The 12942-nt window shown below is 42.5% G+C and overlaps 1 protein-coding gene across 7 annotated transcripts in view; it reads right to left on the bottom strand.

Annotated features, from left to right (window-relative positions):
• The window catches only part of LOC101150057 (putative EP400-like protein), a 31381-nt gene that overhangs the window by 15927 nt on the left and 2512 nt on the right, over positions 1 to 12942 (bottom strand). For 4 of the 7 annotated variants that reach the window (XM_055357676.1, XM_055357680.1, XM_055357679.1 and 1 more), the window contains one exon: positions 8841 to 8938. The exons of the other annotated variants lie outside the window; for them this stretch is intronic. The gene's annotated coding sequence lies outside the window, so the exon portion shown is untranslated. The remainder of the gene's footprint in view (positions 1 to 8840; positions 8939 to 12942) is intronic. 7 annotated transcript variants of the gene reach the window in all.

The following is a 12942-nucleotide window of genomic DNA, read 5'->3' as shown; positions in this document are numbered from 1 at the left end:
CAATTAAAACTGTTTTCTTTATAAATTACCCAGTCTCAGGTATTTCTTTATAGCGGTGTGAGAACGAACTGATACAGGACGTCCTCTCTCAGTACCTGGACTCAACATGGAGATTGTAGCAGCACAGTCAGTCAAGAAAAAGAAATAAAACACAGACAGACTGTAAGGGAAAAAGATTAAAGCCCTTCATTCTCAGGCAAAATAATCATCTCTGAGAAAATCCTGCCAGGCACAGTGGCTCACGCCTGCAATGCCAGCACTTTGGGAGGCCAAGGCAGAAGGATCACTTGAACCAAGGAATTCAAGACCAGCCTGGGAAACATAGTAAGACCCCATCTCCACAGAAAAAAAAAAAATTAGCTGGGGGTGGTGGTATACACCTGTAGTCCCAGCTACTTGGGAGACTATAGTGGGAGGATCACTTGAGCCCAGGAGATAGAGGTTGCAGCGAGCTATAATTGTGCCACTGTACTTTAGCCTGGGAGACAGAGTAAGACCCTATCTCAAAAAAAAATTATTTCAAAAAATATAAAATACTCAAGAATAAATCTGATAGATGTGCAAGACCTGTACATCAAAACCACAAAACACTGCAGAGAGAAAATTTTAAAGACATTAATAGTGCTCATGAATCAGAAGACTCAGTATTGTTAATATGTCAGTTCTCGCAAAATTGATCTAAAAATTGAATGTAATGTCAATCAAAACCCCAAGAGGCTTTTAACAGAAATTGAGAAGCAGATTTTAAAGTTCATAAGGAAATGCAAAGAACCTAGAAGAGCCAAAATTATGAAAAAGACAAAAAGATTTAGATTTCCTGACTTTAACGTGTATTATAAAGCCACAGCAATGAAGACAGCGTGGAAATGGAACAATCTTACAGAATACCAGAAATAGATTCACATATACCTGGTTAATGAATTTTCAACAAAGAGGCGAAGATCATAAAGTGGAGAAAGGACAATGTGTTCAGATATGATGCCGGAACAGCTGGATATCCATACGCAAAACAATGAACTCTGATCCATTATTTGTACAGCAGACCAAACAAATTCCAAAATGGATTGTAGACCTAAATGTGAACTCTAAAACCAAAAACTTCCTAGAAGGAAATATAGAAAAAACATCTTTGTGCGTGATCTTTGTAATTCTGGGTTATTCTGGGTTAGGCAAAGACTTTTCAGATACAGTAGCATGATTCATACAAGAAAAAACTGGTAAGTTAGGCTTCATGAAAATTAAAACTTCTGCTCCTGAAAAGACACTGTTAAGATAACCACAGACTAGAAAATATTTTCAAATCACATATCTGATACAGAACTTCTATCTAGAATTCTCCAACTCAGGTTTTTTTTTTTTTTTTCACCAGGCAAAAGATGTCAACAAACACTGTCAAAGAAAAATGGATAGAAAATAAGCACACGAAAAGATGCTCAACTTCATTAGTGATTAGGGAAATGCAATTAAAACCACAGTGAGATACTCCTACAGGCCTTACTAAGATGGCTAAAGACCGATCATACCAAGTGCTGGCTGCTAAGGATGTGGGGAAACTGGAACCTATTCATATACTACTAGGGGGAATATAAAATGGTCCACACACTTTGGGAAACAGTTTGGCAATTTCTTAAAAAGGTAAACACCTGCCATATAATCCAGCCATTCCACTCCTAGGTACTTACCCAAGAAAAGAGACAGCATGTGTCCACACAAAGTCTTGTAAGTGCATGTTCCTCCTAGGCTTATATGTGAGAGTCAAAAACTGGAAACAACCCAAATGTCCACTGACAGGTGAATGGATAAAAAAATTACGATCTATCCCTACACGGAATATATTTGGAATATCATTCAGCAATAAAAAGGAATGAACTGGTGATACATGCAAAAAGACGAATGAATCTTTAAAAAAAAGTTAAGTGAAAGAAGCCAGACACAAAAGAGGACACTGCTCCTAATTCCATTATAAAGAATTCTAGAAAAGGCAAATTACGTGACAGCAGATCAGTGCTTGCCTGGGGCTGGGCCTGAGGCAGGAAAGATGGCAAAGGGATGCAAGGGCCCCCTAGGGTGAGGAAAACACCCTAAAAGGCTGCTCTGCAACCACGTGGTGAATACTTACTAGGATTCAACGAAGAGTACACTTAAAGTGAGTGAATTTTATGGTAGGTAACTTATACCTAAATAAAGCTATTTTTAAAGTATAGTGGATAAATATGCATTTATATTTTTAATTCACTATTTTATCTATCTTTTTTCTATTTTTTTTTAAAGGCTGGTGCCTGGACTGTTAGAAATGCAAAATGCTTGTTCCCCAGTGCCACAGAGAAATAGCACTCGAACATTCATTTAATGTTCTTAGCAAGGCAGTTTTGACTTTTTGCATAAAGGGTGACCCTCGCAGGTGGAGCCATGGCAAAAGCACACCTGGACAAGGGAGGGGCAGGAGGTCTTATCCCTGAGGCAGGTAGTCCCTACTGCTGTGTCGTTCCCTCATTGGCTAGGGTTGGACCACACAGTCTAAGCTAATTCCGACTGGCTATTTTAAAAAGAGCAGGAGTACGAGCCGGAGTGGCGGGGTGAGCAGTTTCGTGGGAAGGACGGTTAGGAAGAGGTAACTAAAGGTGACTCCGGTCAAAGCAGGTGACTGAGATGAGTCAGGATGGAGCAGGTGACCAGGGGAACAGATGTGAACTAGTGATTAGGACTGGCAGGAGAGTCGTTTACTGAAACTAAAGGCAAGGGGGTGAAGAGAACCAGGAAGTTAAACTTTAAAATGGAGAATCAAAGAATAGGAAAGCTGAACAGACTGACATACTGATTCTTTGAAGAGAAACTTGGGGTTCACTATATTTAACAGAACTCTGTATTTCTAGGAATCAAGTGTGCTCAGAAAATCAAAGATGCAATGGAGAGTCTGAAAACTATGATTCTGTCTCACTGTTAGAACAGGATTAGTAGGGAGGATGAGGCTAACAGAATATAAACCAACTGAAATATAAAAAGAGATTTTTCCTGAAGAGAAAGGCTGAATAAAATTTTTTAAAAGATAGGTTGGATAGAAAAAGAAAAACAAAGCCAGGCGAGGTGGCTTATGCCTGTAATCCCAGCACTCTGGGAAGCCGAGGTGGGCGGATCACCTGAGGTCGGAAGTTCAAGACCAGCCTGACCAACACGGAGAAACCCTGTTTCTACTAAAAATACAAAACATTAGCCGGGCGTGGTGGCGCATGCCTGTAATCCCAGCTACTCAGGAGGCTGAGGCAGAAGAATCACTTGAACCCGGGAGGTGGAGGTTGCAGTGAGCCAAGATTGCACCATTGCACTCCAGCCTGGGCAACAAGAACAAAACTCCATCTCAAAAAAAAAAAAGAAAAGAAAAAAGATAAAGATGTTTCCTGAAGAGAAAGGCTGAATAAAATTTTTTAAAAGATAAGTTGGATAGAAAAAAAAAAAACAAGGCCGGGCACGGTGGCTCACACCTGTAATCCCAGCACTTTGGGAGGCTGAGATGATGGTCACTTGAGGTCAGGAGTTTGAGACCAGCCTGGCCAACATGGTGAAACCCAGTCTCTACTAAAAATACAAAAATTAGCCGGGCGTGGTAGCATATGCCTGTAATCCCAGCTACTCTGGAGGCTGAGGCAGGAGAATCGCTTGAACCTGGGAGGCGGAGGTTGCAGTGAGCTGAGATAGCACCAATGCACTCCAGCCTGGGCGACAGAGCAAGACTCCATCAAAAGAAAGAAGAGAAGAGAGGAGCGGGGAGGGGAGAGGGGAGGGGAGAGGGGAGGAGGGGAGAAGGGGAGGGGGGAGGGCAGGGGAAGGGAGGGGAGGGGGGAAGGAGAGGGGAGGAGGGGAGGAGGGGAGGGGAAGGGAGGGGTGGAGTGGGGAGGGGGGAGGGCAGGGGAAGGGAGGGGGAAGGGGAAAGGAGGGGAAGAGGGGAGGAGGGGAGGGGAAGGGAGGGGTGGAGTGGGGAGGGGGGAGGGCAGGGGAAGGGAGGGGGAAGGGGAAAGGAGGGGAGGAGAGGGGAGGGAGGAGGGGCAAAGAGGAGGGGAAGGGGAGGGGAGGGGGAAGGGGGGAGGAGAGAGGAGGAGGTGAGAAGGGAGGGGAGGAGAGGAGAGGACAGAGGGAGGGCCGGGGAAGGGAGGGGAGGGGGAGGGGAGGGAGGAGGGGAGGGGGGATGACTGAGGAGGGGAAGGGGGAGGGGGAAGGGGGTGGCTGAGGAAGGGAGGGGAGGGGGGAAGGCAGGGGAACGGAGGGGGAGGGGGAGGGGGAGAGGGGGAGAGGGGGAGAGGGGGAGAGGGGGAGGACAGGGGGAGGACAGGGGGGAGGGCATGGGAAGGGGAGGGGGAGAGGAGGGGAGAAGAGGGGAGGGGAGGGGAGAGGGGAGGGGGGAGGGGAGGGGAGAGGGGAGGGGGGAGGAGAGGGGAGGGGGGAGGGGAGGGGAGAGGGGAGGGGGGAGGGGAGGGGAGAGGGGAGGGTTTTTTGCAAAGACTGGGGCCACCAAACAAAAGAGGTAAAGGGAATGCACTCAAGTCTGCCTGATGGTCGGCGAGGCAGGAGACAGAGTCTCAGAGCCAGCTGGAACACTCCTCTAGAAGAGGCTTCCTGAGGGTGATGGCAGAAGGGAACCCAGGACAAGCAGCAGAGGCATGGCTCAAAGCCTGAAACTGGCGGGGACCCCGTTGGGAGGCAGCCAGCCTCAGCTCTGGAACCCGCTGAGGAGGAAGGTTCTGCATGAAACAAAGGTGGGCACAGGGGAGCTGGAGAGGACATACTCAGGCCCAGAAGCGCCGGCCACAGTCAGCCCCTCTCAAGCAGCTCTGCGTCCAGCCAGGCACACCCAGTTCCAAGGACACCTGGCAAGAATTTCAACTGCCCCTCTCTCCAAGAGCCACAGCAGTACAGTCAACATTAAGCAAAACAAAATTCATGGCAAACACATAGAACAGGACAAAAAGAAGCCTTATGTACTGATTAAAGCTGCAACTCGGCAGGGCATGTGATGGCACCTGTGGTCCCAGCTACTTGGGAGGCTGAGGCAGGAAGATCACTGGAGCCTGGGAGTTGGAGGCTGCTGTAGGCTATGATCATGCCACTGCACTCCAGCCTGGGTGACGGAGCAAGACCCTGTCTCTAAAATACACTAATAAAATTTTTAAAAGTTTAAACTCACAAATTATACATGACATACATAAATCTTTATAAACCAACATTATAGCAACCAAATGCATGAAAACAAAATTTCCTAGGAGAACCTGATTTTGAAACCAAAACCAAAAAAAAAAAAAAAGAAAAAAACCCACTTAGAATGAAAGACTGTAAAATACCTCTTTCAAAACCTGATTGATCAAATCGGACAAAAATAAAGAATGGAATACAACGCAACAAAATAAGTAATATGCTTGTTATAAAACTTTGTACTTGGCCAGGCACGGTGGCTCACGCCTGTAATCCCAGCACTTTGGGAGGCTGAGGTGGGCGGATCATGAGGTCAGGAGTTCCAGACCAGAGTGGCCAACATGGTGAAACCCTGTCTCTACTAAAAGCACAAAAATTAGTCGGGGGTCGTGGCACATGCCTGTAGTCCCAGCTACTCGGGAGGCTGAGGCAGAAGAATCACTTGAACCTGGGAGGGGGAGGTTGCAGTGAGCTGAGATCACGCCACTGCACTCTAGCCTGGGTGACAGAGCGAGACTCCGTCTAAAACAAACAAACAAACAAACAACTTTGTACTTGTGAAATTTTTATAGGCCATAAATAAAATATGCATTAAGTCCCCAAAATAAAGGTTATACATAACAAATTAATTATATTTTAGATGCCAAATTCATAAAACTAGAAATTCATCATAAAAATGACAAAGAGTAACTAGTTGGAAGTTTTTAAAAACCACTAAATAATATCTGAACCAAAAAAAATTAAACATGAAATTACGAACTTCTCTAGAAAGTTAAAAAAACAAACAAAATATAGAGTATTTCTCTTTTAAAACCTATGGGAAACAAAGCTGTACTTTAAGAAAAAGTTACAGCTTTCAGTATTTTTATTATCAAAAGGCTGAAAATAAGTGTTCAATTTAAGAAAGTATACAAAAACTGAAAACAACAAAATGAAACAAACAAACAAAAGTAGTAGAAAGGCTAAATTAAACCAAAAACTGAGTCTCTGGGAAAAATAAATAAAATGGATAAAGTCCAAGCAAGTCTGATTAATGAAAAAAGAAAAAATAAAAACAGACAAATGGGCCGGGCGCGGTGGCTCACGCCTGAAATCCCAGCACTTCAGGAGGCCGAGGTAGGCGGATCACGAGGTCAGGAGATCGAGACCATCCTGGCTAACACGGTGAAACCCCGTGTCTACTAAAAATAGAAAAAATTAGCCGGGCGTGGTGGCGGGCGCCTGTAGTCCCAGCTGCCTTGGGAGGCTGAGGCAGGAGAATGGCGTGAACCCGGGAGGCGGAGCTTGCAGTGAGCCGAGATCACGCCACTGCACTCCAGCCTGGGGGACAGAGCGAGACTCCGTCTCAAAAAAAAAAAAAGACAAATGTTGGGAATTAAAATATATAGCCATAGTTATGGAACAGATTACAATAGTTAGGAGGCAATGTGTAACTCCATGGTGATTACCTGGAATATCTACAAAAAAAAAAAAAAAATCACTTTCCTGCTAAACATAAACTAAAAAAATTGCCCCAAGGAGGAGAGAAAAGTGATCAAAAACCACCAAAAAGAAATCAGGCCGGGCGCGGTGGCTCACGCCTGTAATCCCAGCACTTTGGGAGGCCGAGGCAGGCAGATCACGAGGTCAGGAGATCGAGACCATCCTGGCTAACATGGTGAAACCCCGTCTCTACTAAAAATACAAAAAAATTAGCCGGGCGTGGTGGTGGGCCCCTCTAATCCCAGCTGCTCGGGAGGCTGAGGCAGGAGAATGGCGTGGACCCGGGAGGCGGAGCTTGCAGTGAGCCGAGATCGCGCCACCGCACTCCAGCCTGGGCGACAGAGCAAGACTCCGTCTCAAAAAAGAAAAAGAAAAAATCAAAAAGAAAATTAAATATCTATTGTTTTAAAAGACTCTAAGAGACAATGGAATTTTACTTAACTGAGCTCTAACCTTTAAAGCTCAAGTAATTCCTATGCTATATAAATATTTCAAGTTTATGGAAAAAATAGAAATCTCTCTAATTCACTTTACGAAATTAGCATTTAATACCCAAACCTGACAGATAGTACAAAAAAGCAATAAACTTATAAGAATTTTGCATATGTGTGGTATAAAAATTATTTTTAAAAATTCATAAATAGAACCGAGCATACACTCAAAGAAAAACACACTGACAAAGGGGAGTCAGTCCAGTAATTCAGGGAGTGGGCCAATATCAGGAAATCTACAAACTTTACCACCATTTTAAAGCTAAAAGCCACTAAATGAAAAAAAGATACAAAATTTAGCAGTTCTTCCGAATAATAATTCAAAGTAAAACACATATCAAAGGAAACAAATTGAACATAATGTTTTAAAAACTAGCTCCCAAAACTCAACAGCAATAATCATATTAAATGTTGATATGCAGAAACTAATTCCATTAAATCAGGAACACAAGGATGCAAATGTCACCATTTCTATGTAGCACTTCAACAGAGGTTTTAGCAGTTAAAAATAAAAAGAAACATGAACTAAGTAATGAGGGAAGGGAATATAATTTATTATTATTATTTACATATATATTTTTTAGAGATAGGGTCTCACTCTGTTGCCCAGGCTGAAGTACAGTGGCACAATCTTGGCTCACTGCAGCCCCGACCTCGCAGGCTCAAGTGATCCTCCCACCTCAGCCTCCCAAGTAGCTGGGACTACGGGCACGAGCCACCACACCCAGCTAATTTTTTAATTTTTTGTAGAGACAGGGTTTTGTCATGTTGCCCAGGCTGGTCTCAAATTCCTGGGCTCAAGTGATCTTCCTGCCTCAACCTCCCGAAGTGCTGGGGTTACAGGCATGAGTCACCGCACCTGTCCTGAAATTATATTTATTTGTATATGATATAATTGTATGCCTACAATACCCACGAGACCAAAACTTGTAAGAATAACAATTTGGCCAGGCACAATGGCTCACACCTGTAATCCCAGCACTTTGGGAGGCTGAGGTGGGTAGATCGCCTGAGGTCAAGAGTTTGAGACCAGCCTGGCCAACATGGTGAAACCCCATCTCTACTAAAAATACAAAAAATTAGTCAGGTGTGGTGGCGAGTACCTGTAATCCCAGGTACTCTGGAGGCTGAGGCAGGAGAATCGCTTGAACCTGGGAGGCAGAGGTTGCAGTGAGCCGACATTGCGCCACTGCACTCCATCCTGGGCGACAGAGTGAGACTTGGCCTCGAAAAAAAAAAGAATAACAATTTTGTTGAGGTGCCTGCAATCAAGATAAATATACAAAAATCAACAGGCTTTTTTTTTTATGTCAGCAATAGACAACTGAAATGGAAATTTTAAGATGTCCCCTTCAAAGGCCACAAAAACTATAAAACACCAGTGTACATTTACCAAGTACATTTACCAAGTACATTACCAAGAAGTACATTTACCAAGAGGTACATTTACCAAGAAGAGAAATAAACTATATAATGTTAGTAAAGAACATTAAAAAATACATGAATAAGGCCGGGTGTGTTGGCTCACACCTGTAATCCCAGCACTTTGGGAGGCCAAGGCGGGTGATCACCTGAGGTTGGGAGTTTGAGACCAGCCTGACCAACATGGAGAAACCCCCATCTCTACTAAAAAAAAAAAAAAACAAAAAAAAAACAACAAAATTAGCCAGGCGTGGTGGCGCATACCTGTAATCCCAGCTACTCAGGAGGCTGAGGCAGGAGAATCGCTTGAACCTGGGAGACGGAGGTTGTGGTGATCCAAGATTGCGCCACTACACTCCAGCCTGGGCAATAAAAGCAAAACTCCGTCTCAAAAAAACATGAATAAAATGAAGCAACATACCATGTTCCAGAATAAGATTTACTATCATAAAATGTCATGCCTTCAAAACTGAACATATACATGTAATGCAATTCCAAAGAGGATTACAATGAGTTTGGGTTTTGTTTTGCTTTAGAAATAAGAAAAAAATTAGCTTAAAGCTCAATGAAGTGATATGTTTTTAAAGAGACAGTGCTTTTTTGAAAAACATAAGAATACTGACAAAATAAAAGAAAAACAAAATAGTAGAATTCCTGACTTAGGAAAATAGTCATATTCTAGAGCTTCTGTAATAAAAAAGCAATGTAGGTATATACAGATATTGTGTAGCCATAAAAATTGAAAGTTTAAACTAAAAAAAAGTAGCATGCTCTTGGCCTCCCAAAGTACTAGGATTACAGGTGTGAGCCACCATGCCCAGCCTGAAATTATCTTTATTTGCAAATGATATAATTCTATGCCTACAAAATCCGAGACAAAAACTTATAAGAATACTTTGAATTTGGTGAAGTGTCTGTAATCAAGATAAACATACAAAAACCAACAGGTTTTTATGGAAAAAAGAAAAAGAGGAAAGAAAAAGGAAAAAGATTAAAAATGTATAGATACTTTAATGGTAGTGGCATTGGGAGAAAATATTTGCAAACCATACATTTAATAAGGGGCTAATATCCAAAATATATAAGGAACTAAAACCACTCCATAGCATGAAAACAACCTAATTTAAAAATGGGCAAAAGACCTAAATAGACATATCTCAAAAGAAGATATACAAATAGCCAACAAATACATGAAAAAAGGCTCATCATCACTAACCATCAGGGAGATGCAAATCAAAACCACAATGAGATTATCACCTCACAACTGCTAGGACAGCTATTACCAAAAAGACAAAAGACAGTTAAGTGTTGGCGAGGATATGGAGAAAAGGGAACCCTTGTGCACTGTTGGTAAGAATGTAATTAGTACAGCCATTATAGAAAACAGTACGAAGCTTCCTCAAAAAAATAAAAATAGGATGAAGATATGATCCAGCAATCCCACTTCTGGGTGCACAGACAAAGGAAACAAAATCAGGATGTTGAATAGTTATCTTTACTCACATGTTGATGGCAGCATTATTCACAGTAGCCTGGGTACCCATCATCAGATGAATGATTTTAAAAAGTGTGGTATATATACAACACAAAGGAATAGTATACAGCCATTAAAAAAATAAGGAAATTCTGTCATTTGCAAGGACATGGATGAGCCTGGAGGACACTGTGCTGAGTGAAACAAGGCAGGCACAGAAAGATAAAAATACCACATGATCTCACTTATACGTGGAATCTAAAAAGGTTGAACTCATAGAAACAGAGAGAACAGTGGTTACTGGGGCCGGGGGGTGGGGGAAAAAGGAAAGGGGGATATTGATCAAAGGGATCAATTTCATTTAGATAGAAAGAGTAAGTTTTAGTGATCTATTGCAGAGGATGATAATTATAATAAATAAGAATGCATTGTATATTTCAAAATTTCTGAAAGAGTAGATTTTAAATATTTTCACCACATAAAAATGGTGTGTGAGGTGATGGGTTTGTTAATGAGCACAATTTCATCATTCTGTAATATAAACACATTAAGACATCACGTTGTTCTTCATAAATATATAATATATACAACAATTATTTATCAATTAAAAATTAAGGCCAGGCATGGTGGCTCACGCCTGTAGTCCCAGCACTTTGGGAGGCTGAGGTGGGCAGATCCCTTGAGGCCAGCAGTTCAAGACCAGCCTGGGCAACAGGGCAAAACCCTGTCTCTACTAAAAATACAAAAATTAGCTGTGCACTTGTGGTCCCAGCTACTCAGGAGGCTGAGGTGGGAGAATTGCTTGAGCCCGGGAGATCAAGCTTGCAGTGAGCCAAGATTGTGTCACTGCACTGCAGCCTGGGTGACAGAGTGAGACTCTGTTTCAAAAAACTTTCCTTTAAAATTTTTAATTACATTAAAAAAAGAAAAAGAAATGGTAGTAGCATCTAGGGGGGAAAAGGTTATCCCCTACCTTACACCATTTCAATCAGAATAAATAACTAAATGTTATCATGGAAGGAAGAGGAGGCAGGGAGGAAAGGAGGAAAACACCCCTACCTCATACCATTTCAGTCAGAATAAAGAACTAAATGTTATCCTGGAAGGAAGGAAGAGGAGGCAGGGAGGAAAGGAGGAAAACACTTTATTGGAATAATATTTCGGGGACTATCTCTACAACTTAAGAAAGCTTCTTAATAAGTAATGCAGGAAACCCAGATGCTGTAAAGGAAAAAATACATGACTACATAAAAGATGTTTTAAACAAGATCAAAAGACAAAAAATAATTAGCAGAAAAATACATGCAATATTTTATGACTTCAAAGGGTAAATATCCCTACTATCCAAAGAGCTTGGCTGGTTGCGGTGGCTCACACCTGTAAGCGCAGCACTTTGGGAGGCCAGGGCAGGCAGATCACTTGAGGTCAGGAGTTTGAGACCAGCCTGGCCAATATGGTGAAATCCCATCTCTACTAAAAAATACAAAAATTAGCCAGGTGTGGTGGTGCCCATCTGTAATCCCAGCTACTCTGGAGGCTGAGGCAGGAGAATCACTTGAACCTGGGAGGCGGAGGTTGCAATGAGCCGAGATCACACCACTGCACTCCAGCCTGGGCGACATAGCAAGACTCCACCTCAAAAAAGAAAAAGAAAGAAAAAAAAGAGCTACTATAAAATAGTTAAAAAAAAAAAAAAAAGAAAGAAAGAAAAGAAAAGGAAACCTGTCCAGGAAATGGGGAAGAACACAATGGAAAACTTCCAGAAGAGGCACTGCCAATGGGCCAGTCCACGAAGTGCAGCACACGGCGCCAGCAGGACATGGCAGCACCCATTCAACAGGCAGTATGTCAGACGGAGCAAAGCGTTCTCCCCTTCATGGCTTCAGGAATGTAACTTTGCTATAACTTTGGGAATAGATCTCTCAATAACTATTGAAATTTAAATGTTAAATATGCATACCCTTTGACCCACTAACACCATTTAGTTCCCCTTCATGGGAATCTAGCCTATAGAAATGAAAGAAAGCGTCAGGACCCATGCATAGGAATGTGTCTCTCAGTACAAACTGTGGCAAAAAAACAGACACAAAATGAAATCCATCAATGGGGAATGGTTGACTAAATATGTTGTATCCTCAGTATGGACTATTATGTAAACATAAAAAGAATAAATTTTTGCCTGTAATCCCAGCACTTTGGGAGGCTGAGGCAGGCAGATCACAAGGTCAGGAGATCGAGACCATCCTGGCTAACAGGGTGAAACCCCGTCTCTACTAAAAATACAAAAAATTAGCCGGGAATGGTGGTGGGCGCCTGTAGTCCCAGCTACTCGGGAGGCTGAGGCAGGAGAATGGCGTGAACCCGGGAGGTGGAGCTTGCAGTGAGCCGAGATCGCGCCACTGCACTCCAGCCTGGGCGACAGAGCGAGACTCCGTCTCAAAAAAAAAAAAAAAAAAAGAGAGAATAAATTTTTATTTCCTGACATGAGCAGATGTTGAAGACATATTACTAACTGAAATGGAAAAAAAAGGTGGAGGGTGTAATTACAGCACAAAAGGACTGAAAAGGACTTATTTTTCTGTATTGTTTGAATTCTTATGAGGGTACATTTTGTAACATCAAAAAGCAAATTAAAAATATGGCTCATTCCAAGGTGCAAAAAATTACTTTGGCAAATCAAAGTTTTTCAAAGTATCTTCAGACTCAAAGAATTCAAAAAATAAGCTAGACGCAGATAGACACTATTTGTTCCTGTAGCAGCTGGAAACCACAGTGAAAGAGCGTTGGCTTTTCCTCCTTAGAAGGGCCTCAGCACCTGACTTTGGAGAAAGCCCATTCTTTGCCATTTTTCCTCTACATGGTGGTTGTCAATGGACTCTTAGGGGACCAAGA

Source organism: Gorilla gorilla, chromosome 10 (genome assembly GCF_029281585.2).
Source record: "Gorilla gorilla gorilla isolate KB3781 chromosome 10, NHGRI_mGorGor1-v2.1_pri, whole genome shotgun sequence".
NCBI classification, from domain to species: Eukaryota; Metazoa; Chordata; class Mammalia; order Primates; family Hominidae; genus Gorilla; species Gorilla gorilla.
Note: the sequence above shows the minus strand (reverse complement) of the source record. Positions and strands in the feature narration are given on the sequence as shown.